The sequence below is a fragment of the Spermophilus citellus genome, assembly GCF_964194105.1.
Source record: "Spermophilus citellus genome assembly, chromosome: 9".
NCBI classification, from domain to species: Eukaryota; Metazoa; Chordata; class Mammalia; order Rodentia; family Sciuridae; genus Spermophilus; species Spermophilus citellus.
The window spans coordinates 64,812,697-64,831,348 of record NC_138191.1 but is presented as its reverse complement, the minus strand read 5'-3'; the positions used below and the strand labels follow the sequence as shown (position 1 = coordinate 64,831,348).

General features: G+C 38.4%; 1 pseudogene across 1 annotated transcript in view; it reads left to right on the top strand.

The window, feature by feature from the left end:
- Nucleotides 1-10,623: 10,623 nt before the first annotated feature.
- Nucleotides 10,624-18,652, top strand: part of LOC308655904 (calcium-activated chloride channel regulator 4-like) — a 41,607-nt pseudogene continuing 33,578 nt past the window's right edge. Inside the window, exons 1-3 of the transcript in view lie at nucleotides 10,624-10,782; nucleotides 12,222-12,363; nucleotides 12,501-12,648. The product of the transcript in view is annotated as a calcium-activated chloride channel regulator 4-like (transcript). The remainder of the gene's footprint in view (nucleotides 10,783-12,221; nucleotides 12,364-12,500; nucleotides 12,649-18,652) is intronic.

The following is an 18,652-nucleotide window of genomic DNA, read 5'->3' as shown; positions in this document are numbered from 1 at the left end:
TGTGTTGTTGAGTTCTATAGTTTCCTTATTTAACTTTTGTTTGGAAGATCTGTCCAGTGGTGAGAGAGGTGTGTTGAAGTCTCCCATGATTATTGTATGGTGGTCTATTAGACTCTTGTACTTGAGAAGAGTTTGCTTGATGAACGTAGGTGCACCATTGTTTGGGGCATATATATTTATGATTGTTATGTCTTGTTGGTGTATGGTTCCCTTGAGCAGTATGCAGTGTCCCTCTTTATCCTTTTTGATTAATTTTGGCTTGAAATCTATTTTGTTTGATATGAGTATGGACACTCCTGCTTGTTTCCGCAGTCCATATGAGTGGAATGATTTTTCCCAGCCTTTCACCTTCAGTCTATGTATATCTTTTCCTATCAAATGCGTCTCCTGTAGGCAACATATTGTTGGATCTTGTTTTGTGATCCATTCGACTAGCCTGTGTCTCTTAATTGGTGAGTTTAAGCCATTAACATTTAGGGTTATTATTGAGATTAGGTTTGTTCCTCCAGTCATATTTGTTTATTTATGTTACTAAACCTGATTAGTTTTCCTCTTTGGTTACTTTCCCCCCTTTACTGTCCTATCTCCCACTGATGGTTTTCAATGTTATTTTCAGTTTCCTCTTCCTGTAATGTTTTGCCAAGGATTTTTTGAAGAGATGGTTTTCTAGCTGCGAATTCTTTTAACTTTTGTTTATCGTGAAAGATTTTAATTTCATCTTCCATCCTGAAGCTTAATTTCGCCGGATACACGATTCTTGGTTGGAGCCCATTTTCTTTCAGTGTTTGAAATATGTTATTCCAGGATCTTCTAGCTTTCAGAGTCTGTGTTGAGAGATCAGCTGTTATCCTGATTGGTTTGCCCCTAAATGTAATCTGCTTTCTTTCTCTTGTAGCTTTTAAAATTCTCTCCTTATTCTGTATGTTGGGCATCTTCATTATAATGTGTCTAGGTGTGGATCTCTTATGATTTTGCACTTTTGGCATCCTGTAGGCTTCTAGGATATGGGATTCTGTTTCATTCTTCAAGTCTGGGAAGTTTTCTCGTATTATTTCATTGAATAGATTGTTCATTCCTCTGGTTTGGAGCTCTGTGCCCTCCTGTATCCCAATGACTCTTAAGTTTGGCCTTTTAATGTTATCCCATATCTCTTGGATGTTCTGCTCATGGTTTCTTATAAGTCTTGCTGAACTGTCTATGTTCTTCTCAAGTTGAAATACTTTGTCTTCATTGTCTGATGTTCTATCTTCTAAGTGATCTATTCTGCTGGTAGTATTGTCAATTGAGGTTTTAAGTTGGTTTATTGCTTCCTGCATTTCTAGGATTTCTATTTGTTTGTTCTTTATTACTTCTAGCTCCCTGTGAAATTGATCTTTTACTTCCTGGATTTGTTTCTGTAGTTCCTTGTCAATGTGATCTTTCATTGTCTGATTTTGCTGTCTCATGTCTTCCTTGAGAGTCCAGATCATCTGAAGCATGTATATCCTGAACTCTTTATCTGACATTCCATCTGTTGCAGCTATTACCTCTTCTAGGGTTGAGTTGACCTGCATTGCTTGTGGTCCTTTCTTTCCTTGTCTTTTCATGTTGCTTGCGTTTCTTTCTGCTTCGTGAAACTGTTGTGTTTTTGAAATTTTTCCCCCTGTTTATTTTTGTTGTTCTTGTATATTTGGGATATCTCTTGTAGGGCGGGTAGTGGCTGTGATCCTCCTCTAATCAGGATGATCTATATACTACGCTGGTTGGTCGTAGGTCTGCCCGCCCTGCGGGCACGGGTGGCTGCTCTACTCTGCCCCCACTCCAATTGCGGTGACGTTCCTACCACGTCCTCGGATCGTTGGTCCTGATCCGGACGTGGGCAGCAGCTCTTCTCCACCCCTACTCCAATTGATGTGACGTGTCTACCACGCTGGTCGGCCTCCAAGCCTGTTCCGCCGGTGGGTCTCAGATCTGCCCACCCTGCGGGCCTGGGCTGCAGTTCTGCTCAACCCCCACTCCCAGTGGGGGTACCTAACTGCCTCTCCAACGGGTCTCTGGGCTCCTTCCGGATGCTGGCGGCGGCTCTGTTCAACCCCCACTCCAACCAGTGTGACGTGACTGCCTCGATGCTACTCGTCCACTACACTGGCCGGCTGCCGAGCCTGTCCTGCCAGTGGGACGCAGGACTGCCTACCTTGCAGGGTCAGACGGCAGCTCTTCACGGCCTCCACTCCAAGTGGGTTGACTTGGCTACCCTGCCGTTGGGTCGCTGGTCCTGTTCCAGGCGTGGGCGGCTACTCTCCTCGGCCCCAGCTGCAGTTGGGGTGTCGCGATACCACACCGGCGGGACCCTTAGCCTGCTCTGGGCACAGGAGGCAGCTCCACTCTGCCCTCCAGGCCCCCGCAGTACCCAGCAGGACCCGGACCAAGAAGCATTCCCTGTAGGATCCCCAACCCTGAGCCAGAGCCGCTTCGGGAGCCAGGAGCCGGTCTCTCCGATCCCCGCCACTTTCTGCTAGGAGCAGGCTCCTCAGGGCAACCGCCGCGGGTTCCCCAAACCCAGGCCAGAGCCACCCCGGGAGCCCAAGCCTGGCCGCACCAGACTCTCCCTGCTAGGTGCCCAAGCCTGGCCGCACCAAACTCTCCCTGCTCGGTGTACGCTCCCCTTGGAGCAGAGTCTAAGACGCACTTCCCGCGGGCTCTCCAGCTCCGGGTCAAAACTGTTCCAGGAGACAGAGTCCCGCTGCCCCTCGTCGCAAGTTTCACTTGTGGCTGGCCTCAGCTCGCGGTCCCCGCAGGCTCTGCAGCCCTGGGCTCAAGCAGCCACGAGGGCCAGAACCCAGCCTCTCCGATCCCTGCCACACTCTGCTCGGAGCAGGGTCCACAGAGGTACCCCAGCCTCAGGCCCAGGCGGCCCCCGCCCGGGCCTGGCAGCTCCGACCTCTCCCAGCTCAGTGTACGCTCAGACAGGGGCAGGGTCAAAGACATAGTCGCCCGGGTTCCGTAGCCCCGGGCCAAGAAGGATCTCCCGCCCTGGGCCAAAGCAACCCGGGGAACTAGAATCTGGCCGCTCAAAGCCCGGCGCCCGCCTTGCCAGGGGTGAGGCCTGAAAAGTATTCTCCTCAGAGTTTCCAATCCCGAGCCTGAGCGATCTGTCTGCGCGACGCAGGCAAATACCAGCCTGGAATCACCTGTTCTGTAGTTGAATGAGCTGAGATCAGTAGAAAACAGGGATGATTGCATCAGCTCTCCATGATGGCGGCTGTAGTTCTCCTGTGTGTTCCGACCGGTGTCGGGAAACGAACTGGACCGATTCTCTCCTGTATTTCAAAGCTGGAATTCAGCACTCAGCGCGGCTAGTGTGCCACTGGCAGGAGCCTGCAGAATCTGCTTCGCTGTAATCCCGCTCTGGTAACTCGCGGCTAATTAACTCGGGCGCGTCCCAGACTCCATCCACGGGGCGGTCCGCCGACCAAGTACTGCTTCGAGATTTCCTTAGGGAACTGCTGCAGTAGCCCTTCCTCAGCTGTCACCTTCCTGTGGCCTTCCACTTTCCCCAGGCACACAGACTACCCCATTTATTGATTCTTGATTTTAATTCTTGCACTATAGTATTCTTACTAAGGAAGTCTGGATCTAATCTAACATGATGGAGATTTGGTCCTAATTTTTCTTCTATTAGATGCAGGGTCTCTGGTTTAATTCCTAGGTCTTTGATTTATTTTGAGTTGAGTTTTGTGCATGATGTGTGATAGGGGTTTAATTTCATTTTGTTGCATATCAATTTCCAGTTTTCCCAGCACCGTTTGTTTAAGAGGCTATCTATTCTCCAATGTATGTTTTTGGCACCTTTCTCTAATATAAGATAACTTTAATTATGTGGGTTAGTCTCCGTGTCCTCTATTCTGTACTATTGTTCTACAAGTTTATTTTGGTGCCAATACCATGTTGTTTTTGTTAGTTTTGCTCTGTAGTATAGTTTAAGGTCTGGTATAGTGATGACACCTGCTTCACTCTTCTTGCTAAGGATTGCTTTAGCTATTCTGGATCTCTTATTTTTTCCAGATGAATTTCATAATTGCTTTTTCTATTTCTATGAGGAATGTCATTGGGATTTTGATTGAAATTACATTAAATCTTACAGTGGTATTTTGGTAGTATGGTCATTTTGACAATATTAATTATGCATACTTAATTAATTTTGCTCAAGAACAAGGGAGATCCTCCATCTTCTAAGGTCTTCTTTAATTTCTTTCTTTAGTTTTCTGTAGTTTTCATTGCAGAAGTCTTTCACTTCTTTTGTTAGGTTGATTCCCAAGTGTTGTTTTCTTTTCTTTTCTTTTCTTTTCTTTTTTTTTTTTTTTTTTTTTTTTGAGGCTATTGTAAATGGGGTAGTTTTCCTTGTTTCCCTTTCTGAGGATTTGCCACTGATATACAGAAATGCCTTTTATTTATGGGTGCTGATTTTATATCCTGCTACTTTGCTGAATTCATTTACTAGTTCCTGAAGTTTTCTGGTGGAATTTTTTGGGACTTCTAGGTATAGAATCATATTATCAGCAAAGAGTGCTAATTTGAGTTCTTCTTTTCCTATCTGTTTTCCTTTAATTTCTTTCATCTGTCTAATTGCTCTGACTAGTGCCCCAACAACTATGTTAAATAGAATTGGTGAAAGAGGGTATCCCTGTCTTGTTCCAGTTTTTAGAGGGAATGCTTTCAATTTTTCTCCATTAGAATGACGTTGGCCTGGGGCTTAGCATAGATGGCTTTTATGATGTTGAGATATGTTTATGTTATCCCTAGTTTTTCTAGCATTTTGAACATAAAGGGGTGCTGTATTTTGTCAAATGCTTTTTCTGCATCTATTGAGATGATCATATGATTCTTATCTTTGGTCTATTGATGTGATTATTTACACTTATTGATTTCTTTATGTTGAACTAACTTTGCATCCCTGGGATGAACCCTAGTTGATCATAGTGCATAATCTTTTTGATATGTTTTTGTATTTGATTTGCCAGAATTTTATTGAGAATTTTTGCATCTATGTTCATTAGAGATATTGGTCTGAAGTTTTCTTTTTTCTTTTTTTTTTTTAATGTGTCTTTGCCTGGTTTTGAAATCAGGGTGATATTGGCCTCATAGAATGAGTTTGGAAGTGCTCCCTTTTTTTCTATTTCACAAAAGAATTTGAAGAGTATAAGTATTAGTTCTTCTTTATAGGTCTTGTAGAACTCCATCTGGTCCTGGGCTTTTCTTGGTTGGTAGGCTTCTGATGGAATTTTCTACTTCATTGTTTGAAATTGATCTGTTTAAATTATGTATATCATCCTTATTCAATATAGGCAAATCATATGACTCTAGAAGTTTGTCAATGCCTTTGATATTCTCTATTTTATTAGAGCACAAGTTTTCAAAATAATTTCTAATTATCTACTGTATTTCTGTAGTGTCTGTTGTGATATTTCCTTTTTCATCATGGATGTTGGTAATTTGAGGTTTATCTCTCCTTCTCTTTGTTAGCATGGCTAAAGGTTTGTCAATTTATCTTTTTCAAGGAACAATTTTTTGTTTTGTCATTTTTTTCAATTGTTTCTTTTGTTTTAATTTCATTGATTTCACCTCTGATTTTAGTTATTTCCTGTCTTATACTAGTTTTGGTGTTGATTTGTTCTTCTTTTTCTAGGGATTTGAGATGTAATGTAAGATCATTTATTTGTTGAGTTTTTCTTTTTTTAAAGAATGAACTCCATGCAATGAACTTTCCTCTTAGTACTACCTTCATAGTGTCCCAGAGATTTCAATATGTTGTATCAGTGTTCTCATTCACTTCTAAATTTTTTTTTAAATCTCCTCCTTGGTGTCTTCTGCAACCATTGTTCATTCAGTAGCATATTGTTTAGTCTCAGGTGTTGGAGTAATTTTTTTTATTTTATTATTGATTCCTAATTTCATTCCATTATGATCTGATAAAATGCAGAGTAGTATCTCTACTTTTCTATATTTGCTAAGAGTTGCTTTGTGGCATAATATATGGTCTATTTTAGAGAAGGATCCATGTGCTGTTGAGAAGAAAGTGTATTCAGTTGTTGAAGGTCATCCTTCAACATATATTCTATATATGTCAGTTAAATCTAAGTTATTGATTGTATTGTTGAGTTCTATAGTTTCTTTTTAAAGATTTTGTTTGGAAGATCTATCCTGTGGTGAAAAAAAGTGTGTTAAAGTCACCCAAAATTATTGTGTTGTTATCAATTTGACTCTTGAACTTGGGAAGAATTTGTTTGATGAACATAGATGCTCCATTGTTTGGGGCATATATATTTATAATTGTTATGTCTTGTTGATGTATGGTTTCCTTGAACAGTATGAAATGTTTTTCTTTATCCCTTTTGATTAACTTTAGCTTGAAGTCTATTCTATTTGATATGAGGATGGATACCTCTGCTTGCTTCCGCAGTCCATGTGAGTGGAATGATTTTTCCCAACCTTTCACTTTCAGTCTGGGTATATCATTTCCTATGAGATGAGTCTCCTGGAGGCAGCATATTGTTGGTTTTTTAAATCCAATCTGCTAGCCTATTCCTTTTGATTGGTGAGTTTTGGCCATTAATATTCAGGCTTATTACTGAGACATGACTTGTATTCCCAGCTATTTTTGTTTATTTTTGGTATTTAACTTGACTTGGTTTCTCCTTTGGTTAGTTTTTCCTTTAGTGTAATACTCCCCTGCACATTTTCATTGTTGTTTTCATTTCCTTTTCATAAAATATTTTGCCAAGGATGTTCTGTAGTGCAGGTTTTCTAGCTATAAATTCTTTTAACTTTTGTTTATCAGGGAAGGTTTTTATTTCATCATCAAATCTAAAGCTTAATTTTGCTGGATACAAGATTCTTGGTTGACATCCATTTTCTTTCAGAGCGTGATCTATGTTGATCCAGGATCTTCTAGTTTTCAGGGTCTAGGTTGAAAAATCTATTTTTAGTGTTCCTAATTGGTTTCCCCCTATATATAATCTGATTCCTTTCTCTTGTGGCTTTTAAGATTCTCTCCTTATTCTGTATGTTAGGCATTTTCATTATAATGTGTCTTTGTGTGGATCTGTTGTGATTTTGTACATTTGATGTCCTGTAAGTCTCTTGAATTTGGTTTCCCAATTCATTCCTTATGTTTGGAAAGTTTTCTGATATTATTTCATTGAATAGATTGTTCATTCCTTTGGTTTGGAACTCTATGCCTTCCTCTATCCCAATAAGTCTTAAATTTGGTCTTTTATGCTATCCCATATTTTTTGAATATTCTGCTTATGGTTTCTTATCATTTTCACTGTGTGATCTACATTCTTTTCAAGACTATATATTTTGCCTTCATTGTCTGAGGTCCTGTCTTCTAAGTGGTCTAATTTGTTGGTGATGTTTTCAATTAAGCTTTTAATTTGGTTTATAGTTTCTTTCATTTCAAGGATTTCTGTAAGATTTTCCTTTAGAACCTCTATCTCCCTAGTGAAGTAATCTTTGCTTTCTATATTTGCTTATGTAGCTCTTTGTCAAAATAATCTTTTGCTGCCTGTATTTGCTCTGTTTATCATCCTTTAATTCATGGAACATTTTATTTATGTATATTCTGAAATCCTTCTCTGTAATTTCTTCTGTTGTGCTGGCCATTGATTCTAATTCTTGATTTGTTTGGGGCACTTAACTGTCTTTTCATGTTACTCATGTGTCTTTGCTTCCAGCAGTGTGGAACTGTGGAGTTATCATTTTTATTCTATAGGCTTATAGTGCCCCTTTAGGGTTACAATGCCTCTCCTTTGGGGGACAGGACAATGTTAACAGATCCCAATATAAACGAATATACAACCTAAAAACAAATAGTTGCTATTAAGACATTTACAGTTTGGTCACATGTGCAGAATTGATAAATTTAATTATTATCTACAATATAATCAGTAGGCTTGTAAAAGGGTTTACAGTTTTTGAAAGTGAACAAAGAACCAGGAGTTAGGTGTAGGATGATATGCTGAGGAGGAAGGAAGTGAGGGTATAAAGTTATTATATCTTAGGAAGTGCAAAAGAGAAATCTAAAGAAAAAAGTTAGTAGCAGGAGAATAGAGAGGAAGTAATTTTGGTTAGACAAGTTAAGTGGGAAGACAGTAAAGTACATAAAACAAACACACACACACACACACACACACACACACACACATATATATATATATATATAAATTGAAAATAATAAATAGTAAAAATTGGAGGAAAAAAGAAAAAAACAGAATATACAACACAACTGTAATATACCGTTCAGAGGTCCCAGTCCTCAAAATTCTAATTCATGTGAAATACTTGGTTTCACATATGTTGGGGATGTGAGGCAAGGAGAATAGACAGGGAGAAGAAGAAAAAATCTTGAAGGAAGAAACAAAGATTGCTTTGGTTGGAGATCAGTTTCTTTCCTGCTTCCCTTCTCATCCAATAGGTGGGGTAGTCTGTTGTTAGCTGGTATCTCCACCCTCTGGATGGTAAAGGTAACCAGGGTTGGAGGGTTGGTCCTGGGTGAAGGGCACCTGGAAATGGGGTGTGGCACCCACCAGTCCCCAAAGGGAGACTACACCTCAAGGATCTCTTTTTGGGCCTGCTCATATCATGTGAGAGCCTGTTTTTTTCTCCTTATCTCTCCTGAAGACCTCCTAGTTCCTGGTCTCTATGTTAGCATCTAAACTGTATCACACTCACCCTCTCTTACTACTTCCTAATAAGGACCCTTTCTCTCCAGGAGTCTTGTATGTGGCACTTTGGGTGCACTGTTAACCTGCCACTACAAGTTATTTTGTGTTGGTTGTCACTGTGCCAGGGCAGCAGCTGCTGGGGAGAGTGGGGGGGGGAGTTAGAAACTGGATATCTGGTCAACCAAGTTGGAGGTGGCTGCTTTCAGCAATGGTGTGTTGGGTCTGGTGGGGGGAGCCAGGCAATGGTGTTTGAGGATATGTTCAGAGAGGAGCTCTGTGGCATGCAGTGTGTGGCTGTCGGCTGTCTTCAGAGCCTGTTTTAAAGTTCCCAGGTGCAGGTGTTGAACCACGATGCAAAGAAAAGACCACCGACTTCCAAAACCAAATTAAAGCAAGCTTATATTGTATACACCAAGAGAGCTGGCCAGCAGCTGCCTTACCTTGGAAAACAGGGCCAGAGAACAGCAGCTGGTCTCATAACAGGGAATTTTTTATAACACAAAAAGTTACAAAAAGGGAGGTGTCTTGGGAACTTACAGCTTGACAGGGTTCAGGCAAATGTAATACAAGGGCAGATAGTAGGTTTATGATCTACATTGTTTTAGTAGGTTTATGATCTACATTGTTTAACATCTTAAGGTAGGGAGCAAACTCAGATTCCAACATCAAAGTTAATGAGGAGCAGCTGGGATTTCAGGGAGGGTTGTTATCTGGTCAAGGAGAACCAGGCACAGGTAAGTTCAAAGCATGGGCAAGAATCCCAAGCAAGTTTTTAAAACATCAAATTATGGTCAGGCCAAAGATAAATCTTAATATTTTACAGTAAAACAGAAATAAACTTTTCATGACTTTGTGATGAGATGGCTTTCAATCTTGAAATGGAATTAGGGTGGGTTCACCACAGTCAGACTACTGCATGTAGGGGACTATCTCTATTGCTGCAGAGTCCCAAGATGAAGGAGACCAGGGGAGCCCCACATTAGCAGATGGGGGTCCACACAGGAGTGGCCGCCAGAATTCCCGCATGTGGATAGCTTCCAGGTGTCCTGCATGGGAGCAGCGCCCAGGATTTCTGCTCAGGTGAGTGGCCAAAAGTTCTTCATGGGTGGTGATGTCAATGGTCCTGATGTGGGCGAGTATTTGGGAGACCTATTCTGTTGCTGAGGCCTGGAGCTGTGATTCCTGCACAGGAGCAGGAATATCCCTCACAGAGAAGCAGTATTCTCACTACCTGAGTCCCAGGAAACAGAGGGAGACAGATGATGTCTCCCTCTGGCCCACCATTTTGGATCTCCCCTAGGTGTTTTTGATATACTTGGATCAAAACAAATTATTTTCATTCTTTACTGAGCAATATTTTAAATCACTTTATCAAATCTTTAATTTATAAAAGTCTTTAAGATATTTAATTTGGGTTTCAAATCTATTTTACCTAATTTGGGATTATTTACATTTAATGATCTAATATTCTCTTCCATTATTTACACTATTATTCCTAGATGATAAATAACTAAGATAATTCAGTTGCTCTGTAGCACTGAAGAACAGCATTAGCATTTCAGTGTCTGCTCATTTTATTATGAGTTTTTATGAATTTTCACATTCCACTCTACATAAAATATAGCCTATGTCTATATTTAGGAAATTAACCAAAATTAGGGATAAAAATGTCTCAAGTAGAAAATGTGTAGTGCACTTTATCAAAAGATATGATTTTTATTATGATTCTTGATCACTTTTATAGTAACATACAATAAAACTGCCATGTAAATTAAAGTCAAATATCTTCTCAAACATGTAATATTGACCTTTAAACAGTCAACATCCCATAATAAGCAAACACTGATAATTTTTAGAGGTATATATAGACAGACAGAGACAAGGTCAAAGAAGCCTTCTGAATAACCAGAAAGGAACAATGGGGTTATTCAGAGGTTTGGTCTCCTTCTTAGTTATATTCCTGATACAGAGGTCAAAAACTTCCCTTGTGAGGCTGAATGACAATGGTTATGAAGCCCTTGTCATTGCTATAGATTCTGGTGTGCCAGAAGATGGAAAATTAATTGAAAAAATAAAGGTAAGATTGATGAAATTCCTTTTGCTTGCATCATGAAAAAGAAAAAATAATTATAGTGAATAATTATTATGGAAACTCTGAAATCTCCAGAAAATTTAAAAGCAACATGGTGCAGTGGGGACAATGTTGGAAAAGATAAAGAAAGATGGAGATTCCAGATGGGGTTCTACCTCGTCTCAACACAATATTTTAAATAAAGCACAGGTCCCACCTGATACTTAGTTTCCTCATTTGTAAATTAGTAGTTGGATTTATCTGCTCTTTAATAAGTATTTATTGAATGCTTATGTTATGCTAGAGGAAAGAGCAGTGAATGAAAGAAAAAAGTCTCTGGTCTCACGGAGAATGGAAGAGAGATCTAATTAATAAAAATGAGTAAATTAACAGACCAGATGTTAGCAGGTTGCTATGGAATACACTAAATCAAGAAAGGGGGTATAGAGTGTGGGTGGGGCTGCAATCAGGGGAGGATATTCTTTTAAGTAGGATAGTCAGGGCAGACCTCACTGATAAAGTAACATCTCAGCAGAGTCTGATGCAAGAGCCCACTGACAACCTGTGGGTTGGGCACAGTGGGAGGTGACAGCATGCTTGCTGTGACAAAAGAAATGATGTGGTTACACATAACCGACGTGATTCTGCAATCTGCATTTGGGGTAAAATTGGGGGTTCATAACCCACTTCAATCTAATGTATGAAGTATGATATGTCAAGAGCTTTGTAATGTTGTGAACAACCAATAAAAAAAAAAAAAGAAATGATGTGGATGAACAAGAGGAAGCCTGGGGCTAGCTGATGTTGGAGAGGAAGCAGGGCTCAGACCACTGGAAAGATGTGGCTTCTACTCTGAGAATCAATGGAAGGGTTTTTGCAGAGGTGGTGTGTACTATCCTACATGTCCTAGGATCATTCCAACTGCAGTGTGGAGAAAATGGTGGAGGGTTTTCACTTGTCACTCTATCTGTACAAATGCTATTGCAGCATTGAAGTTTAAGTTACTTAGTAATTTGTTACATCTTTACGGTAACCATAAAGATAGGTGTGTAGCAATGGTCCATTAAAGAGGTGAGGAAACTGAACTTCAGAACACTATATAAATCAACCAAGAAAGTACTAACACCAGTACTGGGACCAAGAAGATTATTCCAAAGTCCATTCATGTGCATATTCATATTAATTGGTTCTTCTAAACGCCAAACATAAGCAGTTGCCTTTTAGGGTAAGAGAACAGAAGACTGAGAAGCCTTTCAATGTGCAGGACAAAGCAATAGTTTGAATCTAACAGGTTGCAGCAATGGTACAGGGGGTGGAGACAATGTTCATCAGGCAGGTGCTTTTGTGTTGACAGGTACAAAGGGGAGATGTCAGAGATAAGCTCTGCTCCGTCAGTTTATTCTCACTCAGCTACACTCACATGCATTTTTTTCATTTGATAACAGGACATGGTTACTACAGCATCTACATACGTATTTGAAGCCACAGAAAAAAGATTTTTTTTTCAAAAATGTATCTATATTAATTCCTGAGAATTGGAAGGAAAATCCTCAGTATAGAAGGCCGAAACATGAGACCTACAAACACGTAATTGTCCAAAGTCTTCTCTTAAGTGCTTTCTGCTGCTTTCTAATTTTAACCTCAATTCACTGTTTCATGGTTTTTCAGATTTAACATTATAATTTCTATTTATGATGTTTTAATAAATTTTTAAACATTCTCAGGCCGATGTTAGAGTTGCAGCACCAGCTCTCCCAGGCAGAGATAAACCATACACCAGGCAATTCACAGAGTGTGGGGAAAAAGGAGAATACACTCATCTCACCCCCGACTTCATACTAGGAAGAAAACACAATGAGTATGGACCATCAGGTAGGAAATGTGGATGAAACATCTCATTTTAAACAAGCATCTCTGTTCCCAGATTTAGTGAACAGGGCTTGGAGAAGAAGTCTCAAGGTTCAAATCCTGACTCCTCTGTTTATTAGCTATGTGTAAACTTAAACAAAGGACCTTTTTGTGCTTATTCATGGTAAAATGGTGAATAGTTGAGTTTCTGCCTTGTAGAAATTTTATTAACATTAAAATAGAGAATTCATGTAAATGTACATAATACAGTATCAATAATGTGTTCAAAAATTTGGACAGAGAGCATAATTAATAAATGTTTTCTTAAGGCATAATTTTTAGATTTCAATTTTCTAGTTATCCACATGTGGTTATTAACAATCATATGTAAGTTCCATGGAAAACAGAGGCAAAGTAAGCTGGACAGAGTCATCATGCCACTTTTTGATCAAGAGAAAAATCCATAGGCTGTTAGTTGCTGATATTATTATTTAAATTATTTGCTTATATCAGATGAAATTGTCTATAGTTGATCATTTGGACCCATTGAAATGGAAATTTCACTAGTTCAATCTAAATATTAAGATCATTTGTTCAGAGAAATGAAAGAAATTATTTTACAGATAAAAATGTGAATCACTGTTAAAGGAGAGTCCAGTTCACATGTCACTATTCAATGAAAACTTTGATGCAATCCCATGCCCCAGAATTGCCTCTCCCTCTCCTATTGCCAGTTCAGTGAACAATCATTAATCCCTGTTTCTACCAACATAGCCAGTTCTAGTCATCAATATCTGTATGAGTTCCCCTCTCCAACCTTGAAAGCTCCATCATTACCTCAATCCCAATCTTAACTCTCTCCCATGTGTTATCCTGACCAGAATTGCTTTCCTTGGTCCCTCTAATTCTTTGCATCTGTGTAGCTGTACTTTCTTTCCTGTCATGTATAGCAAACTCAGTCACTTCAACCATAAATACAAATAGTTTGATTCCCCCCACTAACTCTTATCCTTAGCTTTGATTCAATTTATGAAGTCTCCTGTACTGAATAATCCAGTCTCTTTTGGCTTCTATGTTTCTCATGTTGTTCAAGAAAATTACAAAACCAATTTACATCATTACAAATACACATTTTCTAAACTCATTGATGCCCTCAAAGGTACTCAAAAAACTTTTACTTGACTTTTCTCAGCTCTCTTTCTCATTTCCCATAGCAACTGTTTTAAAGCTTTTACCATTTTTCTCAAGATAACTAGCCACTCTTCTCACTCCCATAAATCAATAGATGTCTTTATGAAGCAAACTGAAGCCCCTACCTTTTCCTTTCTACATTATAAATCATGTCCCCTAGCACCTCTCTTCAACTCTGCCTATCATAGAAGAGAATTTTCTCCAATTTTTCAATGCCTCTATGCCTTCTCAAGCTCTTGTTCTTTTCTCAACTCCCCCGCCATAGCTCTATCGTATGATTGACATAAATTTCCCCTCTTCCTCTTAGAAACTTCTGCATATATACTATATATGTTTCTTTAAAAAAATTCATATTCTTCAAAACTATGCCCTAAAAACAACATGATTTTTTTTAAAAAAATAGACTTAGAAAATGATTCCTGATTCGAGAAACTTTTGGAACTTTGTAAAAATAACAATTAAAAAAACAATAATATGAAGTCAAACAACAACAAGTGCTGGCGAGGATGTAGGGGAAAGGGTACTCTTGTACATTGCTGGTGGGACTGCAAATTGGTGCGGCCAATTTGGAAAGCAGTATGGAGATTCCTGGGAAAGCTGGGAATGGAACCACCATTTGACCCAGCTATTGCCCTTCTTGGACTATTCCCTGAAGACCTTAAAAGAGCATACTACAGGGATACTGCCACATCGATGTTCATAGCAGCACAATTCACAATAGCTAGACTGTGGAACCAACCCAGATGCCCTTCAATAGATTAATGGATAAAAAAATGTGGCATTTATACACAATGGAGTACTACACAGCACTAAAAAAAAATGACAAAATCATGGAATTTGCAGGGAAATGGATGGCACTAGAGCAGATTATGCTAAGTGAAGCTAGCCAATCCCTAAAAAACAAATGTCAAATGTCTTCTTTGATATAATGAGAGCAACTAAGAACAGAGCAGGGAGGAAGAGCAGGAGGAAAAGATTAACATTAAACAGAGACATGAGGTGGGAGGGAAAGGGAGAGAAAAGGGAAATTGCATGAATTGCATGGAAATGGAAGGAGACCCTCATTGTTATACAAAATTACATATAAGAGGTTGTGAGGGGAATGGGAAAAAAAAACAAGGAGAGAAATGAATTACAGTAGATGGGGTAGAGAGAGAAGATGGGAGGGGAGGGGAGGGGGGATAGTAGAGGATAGGAAAGGTAGCAGAATACAACAGTTACTAATATGGCATTATGTAAAAATGTGGATGTGTAACCGATGTGAATCTGCAATCTTTGTAATGTTTTGAACAACCAATAAAAAAATAAATAAAAATAAAATAAGTAAATAAATAAAATTAAATTAAAAAAATAATAATAATAGGTACTTAGAGAGATGACTTTACCCACCTATGCAATGACTCAGTATTGTTGCCACAGCAGTTATTAAACACACACACACACACACACACACACACACACAAAAGCTATTTAAAGAATGAAAATGCCAGGAAGCTACCTCAGGAGGCTGAGGCAGGAGGATTTTTTCAGTCCAGGATCTCAACGCCAGCCTAAGCAACACAATGAAATCTGTTGAATTTTTTTTAAGAAAAGAATCAGAGAAAGAGAAAGAGAGAAGGAAAATCTGTGACAAGGTAGAGGAATCTGCCCTCAGCTGAGAATGATGTAACCTAAGCTAAGAGTATACCTTGGGTAAAAAGAGCCACTGGTACAGGCAATTTAAATTTTCTTATAATTCCTATCATAGTGGTTTTTCCTCCATCCAGGGTTATAATTCTAGACCCAATAGTTTTTGTTCAAGAAAACTTTACCCAGTGTTACTAAATTTTAACCTGTAAGAATAATTTAAAGTATATAGATATTATGGTAACAAGCAGATTTCAACCAACTAGGTCAGAGGTGAGCCTGAGATTTACATTTTTTAAAATTTATATATGACAGCGGAAGGCATTACAATTTTTATTATACATATACAGCACAATTTTTCATATCTCTGGTTATATACAAACTATATTCACACCAATTAGTGTCTTCATACATGTACTTTGGATAACAATTATCATCACATTTCACCATTATTAATAATCCCATGACCCCTCCCTTCCCTTCCAATCCCTCTGCCCTATCTAGAGTTCGTCTATTTCTCCCATGCTCCCCCTCCCTATCCTACTATGAAACAGCCTCCTTATGTCAAAGAAAATATTCAGCATTTGTTTCTTGGGATTGGCTAACTTCACTTAGCATTATCTTCTCTAATTCCATCCATTTACCTGCAAATGCCATGATTTTATTCTCTTTTATTGATGAGTAATATTCCATTGTGTATATATGCCACATTTTTTTATCCATTCATCTATTGAAGGACATCTAGGTTGGTTCCACAGTTTAGCTATTGTGAATTGTGCTGCTATAAACACTGATGTGGCTGTGTCCCTGTAGTATAATGTTTTTAAGTCCTTTGAGTATAGACTGAGATATCTGGGTCAAATGGTGGTTCCATTCCCAATTTTCCAAGAAGTCTCCATACAAGTCTCCATACTTCCAAGCTTTCTATATTGGCTGCACCAATTTGCAGTCCCACCAGCAGTGTATGAGTGTACCTTTTTCCCCACATCCTCGCCAACACTTATTGTTGTTTGTCTTCATAATAGCTGCCATTCTGATTGGAGTGAGATGAAATCATAGAGTGTTTTTGATTTGCATTACTCTAATTGCTAGTGATGATGAATATTTTTTTCATATATTTGTTGATTGATTGTATATCATCTTCTGAGAAGTGTCAGTTCAGGTCCTTGGCCCATTTATTGATTGGGTTATTTGTTTTTTTGGTATTTAACTTTTTGAATTCTTTATATACCCTAGAGATTAGTGCTCTATCTGATGTGTAAGGAGTAAAGATTTGCTCCTAAGATGTAGGCTCTCTATTCACCTCACAGATTGTTTCTTTTGCTTAGAAGAAACTTTTTAGTTTGAGTCCATCCCATTTATTGATTCTTGATTTTAATTCTTGCGCCACAGGAGTCTTATTAAGGAAGTTGGGGCCTAATCCCACATGATGAAGATTAAGGTCTACTTTTTCTTCTATTAGATGCAGGGTCTCTGGTTTAATTCCTAGGTCCTTGATCTACTTTGAGTTGAGTGTTGTGCATGGTGAATGATAGGGGTTTAATTTCATTTTGTTGCATATTGATTTCCAGTTTTCCCAGCACCATTTGTTGAAGATACTATCTTTTCTCCAATTCATGCTCTTGGCCCTTTGTCTAATATAAGATAATTGTAACTTTGTGTTTTAGTCTCTGTCCCCTATTCTGTATCATTGTTCTACCAGTCTGTTTTGGTGCCAATACCATTCTGTTTTTGTTACTATTGCTCTGTAGTATGGTTTAAGGTCTGGTATAGTGATGCCATGCTTCACTCTTCCTGCTAAGGATTGCTTTAGCTATTCTGGGTCTCTTATTTTTCCAAATGAATTTCATTATTGCTTTTTCTATTTCTATGAGGAATGTCAATGGGATTTTGATCAGAATTGCATTAAATCTGTATAGTGCTTTTAGAAGTATGGTCATTTTGATAATATTAATTCTGCCCACCCAAGAGCAAGGTAGATCTTTCCATCTTCTAAGGTCTTCTTTGATTTCTTTCCTTAGGGTTCTGCAATTTTCATTATATACATCTTTTCACCTCTTTCGTTAAGTAGATTCCCAAGTTTTGTTTTTTTTTTTTTTTTTTTGGTTTTTTTTTTTTGAGGCTACTGTAAATGGGAGAGTTTTCCTCATTTCCCTTTCTGAGGATTTGTCACTGATATACAGAAATGCCTTTGATTTATGGGTGTTGATATTATATCCTGCTACTTTGCTGAATTCATTTACTAGTTCCTGAAATTTTCTGTTGGAACTTTTAGGATCTTTTAGGTATAGAATGATATCATTGGCAAATAGTGCCAATTTGAGTTCTTCTTTTCCTATGTGTATCCCTTTAATTTGTTTCATCTGTCACATTGCTCTGGCCAGTGTTTCAAGAACTATGTTAAATAGAAGTAGTGAAAGAGGGCATCCCTGTCTTTTCCCAGTTTTTAGAAGGAATGCCTTTAATTTTTCTCCATTTAGAATGATATGTTGTGATATTTCCTTTTTCATCTGGTATGTTAGTGATTTGAGTTTTCTCTCTCCTTCTCTTTGATAGCATGGCTAAGGATCTGTCAATTTTATTTGTTTTTTCAAAGAACCAACTTTTTCTGTCAACATCTTCAATTGTTTCTTTTGTTTCAATTTCATTGATTTCAGCTCTGATTTTAATTATTTCCTATCTTCTACTGATTTTCATGTTGATTTGTTCTTCTTTTTCTAGGGCTTTGAGCTATAATGTTAAGTCATTTATTTGTTAACTTTTCTTCTTTTTAACTTTTTCTCCATGCAATGAACTTTCCTTTTTGAACTGCTTTCATAGTGTCCCAGAGATTTTGATATGTTGTATCTGTGTTCTCATTCACCGATACAATTTTTTAATCTCCTCCTTGATGTCTTCTGTAACCCATTGTTCATTCAGTAGCATATTATTTAGTCTCCAGGTGTTGTAGTGGATTTTCTTTCTTTTTTATATTTTATTTTTTAGTTATAGTTAGACACAATACCTTTATTTTGTTTATTTATTTTTATGTGGTGCTGAGGATCGAACCCAGGGCCTTGCATGTGCTAGGTGAGCACTCTACCACTGAGCCACAAGCCCAGCCTTGGATTTTATTTCTTATTTTATCATTGATTTCTAATTTCATTCCTTTATGATCTGATAGAATGCAGGGTAGTATCCCTACTTTTTTTATATTTGCTAAGAGTTTCTT